Consider the following 10583-nt stretch of genomic DNA (forward strand, 5'->3'; position numbering starts at 1 on the left):
TATTTGGCACTTCCACTGGTAATTATATTTAAGGGGAGTTTATAATTTCTTGGGAAGCAAAATGAAGAATAACTAGTGGAACTGAGCTTCTTGGTTTATATTTTGATGTGCCCAAGAAGGATTGTCCCTTTGGTCAAATATACTTCTTCAATCCTAACTTATTTTTGTTGGACAAAATATTGTCAGATTTCTTTGTACCTTTTTGCTTACTATAATTAACACTTGTTCAGAATTTGTCATTCATCTTCTTTTCCTTCTATTTTCTTTTAATTTAACCCAATTTGCAAGATTTAAAGACAAGTAAGTAAAATTAGTGCTACTGGGTGGCTGATTCCTAACACAAAAGCCCAGTTTTTAAAGTCACCAATATTTTCCTGGTGATGTTACATAGCTGCAAATCATGGAGCATCAATACCTGCGAAGAATGAAAGTTACCACACCCCAAAGGGCAATCAGAGAAATACAGATGGTGTAAAAAGTCTGTAGTACCTCACAAATTATGATGTGAATGAAAGAAATGGCCCAGAAGTTACTATTTGGAAAGCCTAAGACTAGAAAAGGATGTGGGATGATTATGTTGCAAGTTACAAGAATAGCATATCAACAGCATGAGTTCTTCATTGGCACCCATGAAATGTTAGAAGACCTAGGGAAAATACAGAAAAAGATACTTCCCCTCACTCCTTTGCAGAGGTAGGAAGTCCATGCTATTAGTTTTGCTAATTGCTTTCTTCTTCTTCTTCTTCTTCTTCTTCTTCTTCTTCTTCTTCTTCTTCTTCTTCTTCTTCTTCTTCTTCTTCTTTTCTTCTTCTTTTCTTCTTCTTCTTCTTCTTCTTCTTCTTCTTCTTCTTCTTCTTCTTCTTCTTCTTCTTCTCTCTCTCTCTCTCTCTCTCTCTCTCTCAATGGTTGGTTGGTTGTCGTCCTTCTTCATTCTCAAAGAGGATCGAAATGACATCACTATGTTGGAGTCAAGGTACAGTGTATCTGATTGTGGCTGATCAGACCAATACAAGCTTGGAAAGCAATGCCACAGGTTGGGCACAAAAAGTCCACAGGAACATTTGGAGTGGAGATGTCTCTAAATTTTGCATCTCCCGTTTCTCTTGAGCTACTGCAATTTTGCTTTGCTCATGAAACATTGCACTTCTTTGATGTGGGCACACCATGCTGGACTACTAAATAGAAACTGTTTCTCTTTTGGCCAGGAACCCTGAGGGTCTTCCCTCCCAGTTTGATATTTTTTTGAGTTTTTGATTAAAGGGGCTATCTCTTGATTAACTTCTTAAAGAGGTCTATTCACTGAATGGGCATTACCTCACTCACAATGAGAACCTGAAAAGACCTTAGCCTAAAAGGGCCAGGGTCTGCAGTGCATCCCGGACCATCTCCAGTGGTCCTGGTGAATATCAGGCCACTAGACCCAGATGACTCTGGAGGAGAAAATGAGGCTGGTGACTTTGCACAGCCCTCCCTCACTCAAATTAAAGTCAAGTGCAAGTCATTCCCTGATGTCATGGTCCTCTTTGAGAATGAAGGACAAACATAACAACAACCATGCTGGGCATTCCTTTGTCAGTGTCTTCCATGTCACACAACCAATTCCAAAGTTCCTCAGAGAGACTTTTAGAATGTCTTTGTATCACTTTTTCTGACCTCCATGTGAGTGCTTGTCTTCTGTGATTCCTCTGTAAAATATTATTTTAGACAAATGTACATTTGATATTTGAATAACATAGCCAGCCCATTGGAGTTGTACTCTCTGCAGTCAGTTAGTAAGCACTCATTAAACACCTACTATGTGCCAGGAATTGTAATAAGTGCTAGGGATACAAAGAAAGGCAAAAATGCAATCCTTGCCCTCAAGGAGCTCACAATCTCATATTCATTTTTATATGGGTTGGATGGCTCTCTAGGAGGAAAAGGGGAAAGGATACAGGAGGAAATTTAGGCAATATATAAAAGACATCAACAAAAATTAATTTTTAAAAAGCCCCATAGCAATGATTCTTAAAGGTACACTTCTGTGCCATGAATTTCAATAGGTTCATAGCGAATTGTTAGATGTTATATTTTCTGTCAATCAATCAACAAGCAGTTTTTAACCACATACTATGTACCAAGCACTGTGCTAGGCTCTGGGGATATAATATTGTTGCAGATAAAATAAAATTCGTAAATAATTTTATTTAATATAAATTTCACTTATCTGGTATATTGAGATGGTAAATATAGTGATAATACCAGTTATTATTATTCTTATTATAATAATAGCACTTACATAGCTTTTAAGCTTTGAAAAGTACTCTACATATATTAACTCATTTTTTTAATTAGATTTTTTATTTTTAGTTTACAACACTTAGTTTTACATGTTCTTGAGTTTCAAATTTTCTTCCCTTCCTTACCCTCCCTCCTATCCCCCAAGACGGCATGCAGTCCAATATAGATTCTACATAAACCTTTGCATTAAACTTATTTACACAATAGTCAAGTTGCAAAGAAGAATTGTGACCAATGGAATGAATCATGAGAAAGAAGAAACAAAACCAAAAAAAAGAGGAAAAAAAAGAGAGAGCAAATAGTTTGCCTCAATCTGCATTCAGATTCCACAGTTCTTTCTCTGGATGTAGCTAGCTTTTTCCATGATGAGTCCTTTTGGAGCTGTCTTTGAGGACAGCCAAGTCTATCAAAGTTAGTCATCACAGAATCAATATATCTGTTGTAGTGTATAATGTTCTCCTGGTTCTGCTCCTCTCACTTAGCATCAGATCATGTAGGTCTTTCCAGGTTATTATGAAGTATGTATCTTCCCCATTCCTTACAGCACAATAGTATTCCATTACATTCATATACCACAACTTGTTCAGCCATTCCCCAATTGATAGGCATCCCCTTGATTTCCAATTCTTTGCCACCACAAAAAGAGCAGGTATAAATATTTTTGTACATATAGGTCCCTTTCCTACTTGTGTGATCTCTTTGGGATATAGCCCTAGGAGTGATATCGTTGGCTCAAAGAATATGCACATTTTGATAGCCCTTTTGGCATAGTTCCAAATTGCTCTCCAAAATGGCTGGATCTGTTCACAGCTCCACCAATGTATTAATGTTCCAATTTTACCATATCCTCTCCAGCATTTATCATTTTCCTATTTTGTCATGTTAGCCAATCTGACAGGAAAGATGTGGTACCTAAGAGTTGTTTTGATTTGCATTTCTCTAATCAATAGTGATTTAGAGCATTTTTTCATATGCCTATGGATATCTTTAATTTCTTCCTCTGAAAACTGCCTGTTCATATCCTTTGACCATTTCTCAATTGGGGAATGACTTTTATTCCTACAAATTTGGCTCAGTTCCCTGTGTATTTTAGATACGAGGCCTTTATCGGAGACATTGGTTGTAAAGATTTTCTCCCAATTTTCTGCTTCCCTCCTTATCCTTGTTGCGTTGGCTTTTTTTATACAAAAACTTTTCAGTTTAGCATAATCAAAATTATCCATTTTGCATTTTATAATGCTCTCTATCTCTTGTTGGGTCATGAATTCTTCCCTTTCCCATAAATCTGACGGTAAACTATTCCTTGCTCTCCCAAATTGCTTATAGTATCAGCCTTTATTCCTAAATCATGAACCCATTTTGACTTTATTTTGGTATATGGTATAAGATACGGGTCTATGCCTAGTTTCTGGCATACTATTTTCCAATTTTCCCAGCAGCTTTTATGAATTAGTGAATTTTTAACTCAGAAGCTGGATTCTTTGGGTTTATCAAAGAGTAGAATGCTATAGTTGGTGACTTCTGCGTTTTGTGTACCTAACTTATTCCACTGATCTACCACTCTGTTTCTTAGCCAGTAGTTTTGAGGACTGTTGCTTTATAGTACAGTCTGATATGTGGTATGGCTAAGCCACCTTCCCTAGCATTTCTTTTCATTAATTCCCTTGATATTCTGGGCTTTTTGTTCTTCCAGATGAATTATTATTATTTTATCCAGCTCTGTAAAATAATTTTTGGTAGTTTGATTGGTATGGCATTACATAAGTAAATTAATTTAGGTAAAATTGTCATTTTTATTATATTAGCTCAGCCCAACCATGAGCAACTGATATTTTTCCATTTTTTTAGATATGACTTTATTCGCATGAAAAGTGTTTCATAATTGTGTTCATATAGGCCCTGGGTTTGTCTGGCAGGTAGACTTCCAAATATTTTATAGTGTCTACAGTAACTTTAAATGGAATTTCTCTTTCCATCCTCTTGCTGTTGGGCTTTGTTAGTAATGTATAGGAATGCCGAGGATTTATGTGGGTTTATTTTGTATCCTGCAACTTTGCTAAAGTTGTTTATTATTTCAAGTACATATATTAGCTCATTTGATCCTCACAACAACGCTGAGGTAGAATCTGTCACTCTCTTCATTTTACAAATGAGAAAAATGAGGCACAGAGAAGTTCAGTGACTGGCCCAAGGTCACACAGCTACTAAGAGTCTGAGACAGTTTTCAAACTCAAGGCTTCTTAACTCCAAGTCTAGTGATCTATCCACTGCACCACTAGACTGCCTACTCTGCCACCTTAGATGCCTAGTGTTTACAAAATTAACCAAACTTGCCCATTACATGAATCAATCATGTCAGCATTTGTCTCCCAAAGAATTTAGATAAAATGGCTATCCTTGTTGAAAGGCAACTGGCATATGTGAATGTGCTGACTTTTCTGAAGTGTTGGAGCCTCAACATCCGCTGTGCTACGATTCTTCATGGCATAGAATACTGTGCCCCAGGCAAAAACAAAAGTTGAAGAACCGATGACCTAGAGGAAGGCTTCAGCAAGTTGAGTAGCTCCTCTATGAAGGATTTGAGGGAAGATAAAGAAATGAACCACTCAGAGTAAATCAGTCAACCCTCCACTCAACCTGCATTTAAGTGCTTACTATGTGGCAGGCACTATGTTCCAAACAGGCAAAAAACAATCACTACTCAAGTTCATAGCCTAACGAGGGAAAAACACGTAGATAACTACGTGCATACAAAGCCAAGATAAATTGGGGGTAATTGCAGAGTGAAGGCATTAAGATTAAGGAGAACTGAGAAAGGCTTCTTATAGAAAGTGAGACTTTATCTGAGCCTTGCATTAAACCAGGGAAGCTGGGAGTCAGATATGAGAAGGGAGAGCATCCCAAACTTGAGAGGAAGTCAGAGAAAACACCAGGAGGCAGGAGATGAAGTGTCATGTGCAAAGAACATCAAGGAGGCTACTGTTACTGGATCACCAAGTATATGGAGAAAAGTTGGATGTAAGAAAACTGGAAAAGCAGGAAGGGACCAGGATGTGAAATTCTTTGAGAGCCAAACAGAGGATTTAGTATGTGATCCTGGATGTTATAGGAAGCTATTAGAGTTTATTGAATGGGGGGGGGGTAATAATATGGTCAGATCTTCATTCTAAAATCAGTTTGGCAGCTGAGTAGAAGATGGATTGGGGTGGGGAGATACTTGAAGCCAGGAGGCCAGTCAGAAGGTTATTTCAGTAGTCAAAGCATGAGGTGATAAGGGCTTGAACTAAAATGGTGGCAGTGTGTAACAGTAAGGCAAGATTCATGACCATGAGGATGATCATGAACATGCCTGTATGGTTTGGAAGCTCAAAGTATGAAAAACTCTAGGTAGAAGGCAGAGGAAGTATAATATTTATTTAGACACCACAGGGTCCAATCCCAAGACCAATAACCTCAATTTGATATAGCAACAATTATATTGCAAAACCAGTAGGCCTGCTTCAATGTAGCAACAAGGAAATTATAACAGTATCACAGCAAGGAACTAAGTCAGCCCCCTTGCTAGGGCCTTCTTGTAAACAATCACTCACAAATCTTAACTGTCTGTTTGCCTATGTCCTCTCCTGCAGTTCTGAAAGCCCTTGCAGTTCTCAGAGTCCTTGCAGTCTCCTGGATTCTCTGGATTCTCAGTTCTCCGATCTCTCAATGCTGTAGATTCTCAGCAATTTGATCTCCACTATTCTTTTGTCTACACTTGTCTGCACTCTCCTCTCTGCAGTTTCTCTTGATGCTGGCTCTCTCTCAATCTCTGCTGCCTCAATGTCTTCTTGATGTCCGCTTCTCAATTCTTCTCAATTCTGCTGTTCTCAGTTTGCTGTTTTCAGTTCCGCTTCTCTCAGTTCTGCTGCTTTGAGTTCTGCTTCTCTCACATTCTGGGCTCTCTTTATATACAGTTCTAGTTGGCATTTGATTGGCTAGAACTCAAGTCTCTGACTGGCTGAATTCATGCACATCCGATTGGTTAGAACTCACTGCACATACAATTGGCTCTAGTCTTAGCACCTCTCTTTAGGGTCCTGAGGGTTTCATACCTCTCGTGACCTAAATAGCAAAAGGGTGTGTAGGTCTCACCTGCTAAGCAAAGGGTGTAAGTAAAGGCCCTATTGAATGGGTGGGGAAGATCTTTAATCACATTAACACTACACAGTGTCAGAGAAGAAAAGAGAGTATATATGACAGATGGTACCCAGGTAGAGATGACTGGACTTGGCCACTGATTAAATAAGGGGGATGAGAATGAAGAGGCAAGGATGACACCGAGGTTGTGAACCTTGGTGATTGAGAGAATGTTAGTACCCTTAGCAGTAAAAGAGAAGGTAGGTAGAAGGGAGGGTTTGGGAGGAAAGATAATGAGTTCAGTTTGGGGTATGTTTTACTGTCAGTCTGGAATGTCTAAAAGTCAGTTGAAGATGCAAGACTGCAGATTGGGAGACAGATGGAGGCTGGACAAATCCATCTGGGAGTCATTTCCATAACTGAAACTGTGGGAGTTGATGAAATCACCAAGTGAAATAGTATTGAGTGAGAAGAGAAGAGGACCCAGGACAGAGCTTTGTGGGACCCCCATAGTTGCTGGATATGATGTGGATGAATATCCAGCAAAGGAATCTGAGAAGTGGTCATACAGGTAAGAGGAAAAATAAGAGAGAGCATTCTTATGTAGTATATAATTGTATGGAATATTATGCTGCTATAAGAAATGATAAGAAGGATGATTTCAGAAAAAATCTGAAAAGACTTACATGAACTGATGCAAAGTGAAGTGAGTAGAACTAGGAGAACATTGTACACAGTAACAGCAATATTGTTCAGTGAAGAATTGTGAATGCCTTAGCTATTTTCAGCAAGCACAATGATCCAAGACAAGTCCAAAGGACTAATGATGAAGCATACTATCTGCCTCCAGAGAAAGAACTGATACTGTTTTAATACAGACTGAAGCATTCTATTTTTCACTTTCTTTCATTCGTTTTCTTTTATTTGAATCTTCTTGTACAAAATGACTAATGGAAATGTTTTACATGATTGCATATGTATAACCTATATCTAACTGCTTACCATCTCAGGGAGGCAGGGGATAAAGGGAGGGATAGAATTTGAAACTGAGAACTTTTTAAAAATGTTAAAAAATTGTTTTAACATGTAACTGGGGGCATGTATATACATACATATACATACATACACATGCAAAACATATATATATATATATATAATATATGTGTGTGTCCATAAGTGTATATACATATATATAAAACCTATAGAGAAACAGTGATTGATAGTATCAAAGACCATAGAGAGGTTAAGAAGGATGAGGATTGAGGAAATGCCATTAGATGGCAACTAGAGATTATTGATAACCTTGGAAAGAGCAGTTTTGATGAGTTCAGAAATCAGAGTATATAGAATTAAGGAGAGAGTAAGAGGAAAGGAAGTGGAATCACCATTGTATATAGTATGAGGATGGATTTCCCCTTTTGAGGAAATCTCAATGTATTGACATCCTGAAATAGGGCTGGTAGAAGATTTACCTGAATATTAAGCTCTGGTTTCAATAAATACTGAACACTAATATGGATATGATCAATGACAGTGAGAGCTAGATAGGTTCCAAGTATTATGGAGAAAATAATAGAGACTTAGTCCCTGCCTTCTAGAAGTTTCTTGCAGTAAATGAGGTTAAGGTCTGACCAGGGGCTGGGAAATGGATTAGAAATGAATTTTGATGCCAAGGGAGATCCTTGGCCCTGTGTTAGGTGACATTTCTGGAAATACGGTGAATGATCTGTCACAAATCATGGAGTTGCTCACTTGACAGTGTCAACTGAGTAATTTTGTTATGATAATTTGATCTAAACTAAGCAATGTTTATTTTCTAAACATGTCACTATCATATCGCCAAAATATGGCAGCCTCTGCTCAAAGTCAACAAGTCAACAAGCATTTATTCAACATTTACTATGTGTCAGTCACTATGATAAGCACTCGGGGTACAAAAGAAGGCAAATAATAGCTCCTGCCCTCAAGAAGCTCACAGTCTATTGGTCCTAGGTTGAAGAATGAATTATAAAAAAGACAAAGAGGACGGACAGCTAGATGGAATAGTGGATAGAACACTGGACTCAGGAAGAACTGAAGTAAATTCCTTCTTTGGAGGCTTCTTAGCTATGTAACCATGGACAAGTCTCTCTTTGCCTCAGTTTCTTTACCTGTAAAATGGCCATAATAACAGTACTCACTTTAAAATGTTGATGTGAGGATCAAATGAGACTAACCAGTACAGGACTTTGCAAATCTTGAAGTGCTATATAAATATCTTTATGATTATTTAATTATTAGTCTGGGACTGAGAATATTAGGATGCTGTACTAGTTCTATATGAGAAACAACTCACTTAAATCTGTGAAATAGATTTTTTTTAAAAAGACTATCATTTAAATGAAAAAAACTATCATTATCATCAATTTTACAGATGAGACACTCAAAGAGGTTAAGTGACTTGTCTAAAGTCAGTATCTGAGACAGTGTTTGAATCCAGGCTTCCCGACTCTGCGTATTGTGCTTCTTCTATCACATCATGCTGCTTTCTAAGATGCTTTGCTGTGGTCTATGCCTATCCTTCCCTCTCTCGGGATTTATTTAGAACTTTCTGTTGAAATAATTACAAAGATTTTTAGTCTTCTTCAGTGAGGCAGTATTATGTAAAGAAACAAGGCACAGTTAATCTTTTTTTTTCTTTAGTTAGAGTTTATCTCTTTATCATATTGGATTTGACATTGTGAGTGTTGAAAATATCCTGTATTAGAGCCATTACAATTCATTCCTTTCTTTTTCTTTATGCCATCAACTAGTTTCTCTTGAGAATTTGGTGGTGGTTCTCCTTCCAGGAAGAGGCAGTTTGGATGTGATTCCCCTTATACTGACTCGTAAGAGACTTCATAGTATTTTACAGGATGTTGCATGGTTTAGTTCTATGAAGCATTTTCACATTATTTTATCCTCATAGAAATTCTATTTTGGGGGTCACAGTAGGTTAAATAATTTGACCAAGGTGACACAGTTAGTTAGCAGCAGAGATTGGACTAGAGGTTTCGTGACTCCTAAATCCATTGTTTCTTCTAATAAACCACTTTTTGAGATACATTGCTTGAAATAAAAGGCAGTGTAGTATAAAGATCAACTTTGTCCTTAAGGAACAAGTGAGAAAATGTACATCTTTCTCTTTCTTGAAGAGGTGTGATATTAACATACACACATATATACGTATATGTGTGCATGTATGGATATATATGTATAAAAATTTTACATATGTATATGTGTTTATGTATATACACACAAACACAGACACACACATAGACATAAACACACACACAAATATTTACACACACACACACACACACACACACACACGCTGCCATATTCAGTTGATATTTTGGCTAGTTTTCCTGAACATTTTCCCCCCTTTTCTTTTTTATTCTTTGTTATAAAAGAAAACTCTCTGGGCAGAGGAGGAGGGAACAATATGTTCAGAAGCAAGGGTGATCAAAACAATGAAAACAAGAAGCTGCTCTTTATAGCTCAGGAGTTGTTAGTTCTAACGGAAATGGACTCATGTGTTCTTTTGTAATATATCCCTGACTTATGACTAGTCAACACCATGTTGTTATATTTTGCCATGAAGGTGGAAGAAATATCCTAATGGAAAAATCTCTGGCCAAGAGACTTGAATTCTAGGCCTAGTCTTGCCACTAATTAGTTGGTTGATTCTATGTCACTTAGCTTGTCTGTTATCTCCTTCCAAGTCTCAGAGATATATGATTCCCTGAGGTCTCACTGCCTCCAATGATTGCCTTATCCACTATCTCAGCCATATTCTGTTCTAAAGCAAAGACAAAGAAAAGATTTTTCTTCATGCTAAGCATCAGCATAGAAAAGTTCTTAAGAAATATTCCTGAACCTCTCTCCCTTTATTGTGGAGGTGAGGGACAAATGAGATTGGAATATCACATGTACCACCAGACGTGGTCTATATGTCGGGTGGTGTTATTGAACTTTTCCTTCTTTTAAAATTTTTGATACAAGGGTAAGATGTGCAGGGTAGGGGAAAGATATAAAAATAATAATAGTTTGTATTTATGTAGCACTTCAAGTTTTGTAAAACATTCTATTATCTCATTGAATGATCTCATTCATGAAACCTCACAACAACCTTGTGAGATAGATGCTATTATTAGCATTGTGATTTT

This window comes from Trichosurus vulpecula, chromosome 2, assembly GCF_011100635.1.
Source record: "Trichosurus vulpecula isolate mTriVul1 chromosome 2, mTriVul1.pri, whole genome shotgun sequence".
Classification (NCBI taxonomy): Eukaryota; Metazoa; Chordata; class Mammalia; order Diprotodontia; family Phalangeridae; genus Trichosurus; species Trichosurus vulpecula.